The following is a 1303-nucleotide window of genomic DNA, read 5'->3' on the forward strand; positions in this document are numbered from 1 at the left end:
AGGATTGCAAGGTATACCCTTTGGTTGGTTGATAATGCATGGAGGGGATTGTAACCATGGCAATGAGACTATATACAATAGAATGAATGTAAAATTAATGTTCTCCCATGTAAACTATCACATAATTCACAATAAAACATTTAAGAAAAAAAAACCCTGAGTTCTAAGCAAGACACAAAAGTTCACATATTCCATGGATCCATTTGTGAAATCCCCAGAACACGTAAGTCCACAGACAGAATGCAGGTTGGTAGATGCCCGAGGTTGGGGATGGAGGACTAAGGGAAGGAGGACTAAGGGAAGGAATGAGACTGCATTGGAACTAAGCAGAGGTGGTAGTAGCACAACATTGTGGCTATACTAAATGCCATTGAATTGTTCACCTTATATTGATTTAATTATGTAAATCTCAATAAATTAAAAACCCAAACATGAATTTCAGTCCCAGCTTTGTTGGCAAGTTACTAAATCTCTGTATGTCTTAGTTTTTTTACCTACAGAGTGCTGGTTATGTGCCGTGGAGTCGGTTCTGACTCATGGCAACCCTGCAGAGGGTTTCTGAGGCTGTAAATCTTTACAGGAACAGAAAGCCTCATCTCTCTCCCGTGGAACGGCTGGTAGTTTCGAACTCCTGACTTTAAGGTTAGCAGTCCGAGGGACACTAGTTATCCTGAAACCTTCAGGGTAGTTGTGAAGATTCTGTGTGTAAGCAAATGATAACAAATGTCTATTAATAAATTAGTACATGTTAAATATTATTATTATCATTGAAACGTAGCTCTTAGACTACAAAGACAGTTTTCTTAAGTGTTTTAGTTTGAAATCCATAGTCCTACGGAGCTCTGGTACACAGTGGTTACAAATCAGGCTGTGAACCGCAAGGTCAGCAGTTCGAAACTAACAGCTGTTCTGCGGGAGAAAGATGAGGCTTTCTGCTCCCGTACAGATTTACAGCCTCAGAAACCCTGTACAGGGTTGCTATGAGTCAGAACCGACTCCACGGCACATGACAAGTAGAAACTGGAGTTCTGGTGTGGCACTGTGAGTTAATGCAGTGGACTGCAAAGCCATTTTGAACTGAAAGGTCAGTGGTTCAAGCTTACCAACTGCTCCTCAAAAATCCTCTAAAGGGTTGCTATGGTTTGGAACTGACTCAACAGCACTGAACAGCAATGAGAAGTAGAAACTGGCTGAAGAAAGTTATAGTCAGGGACTTCCTTCTGCCTACTGTGATGAATGCCACAGCACTATGTAGTTGTTAAAGGCCATCACAGCATTGTGGTGGTGGTGATGTTTCATAGTG

General features: G+C 41.4%; 1 protein-coding gene across 1 annotated transcript in view; it reads right to left on the reverse strand.

The window, feature by feature from the left end:
- DNMBP (dynamin binding protein) overlaps nucleotides 1-1303 on the reverse strand; it is a 112119-nt gene that overhangs the window by 91548 nt on the left and 19268 nt on the right. The gene's annotated exons all lie outside the window — the stretch shown is intronic.

The sequence above is a fragment of the Chrysochloris asiatica genome, unplaced genomic scaffold (genome assembly GCF_000296735.1).
Source record: "Chrysochloris asiatica unplaced genomic scaffold, ChrAsi1.0 scaffold00003, whole genome shotgun sequence".
Classification (NCBI taxonomy): domain Eukaryota; kingdom Metazoa; phylum Chordata; class Mammalia; order Afrosoricida; family Chrysochloridae; genus Chrysochloris; species Chrysochloris asiatica.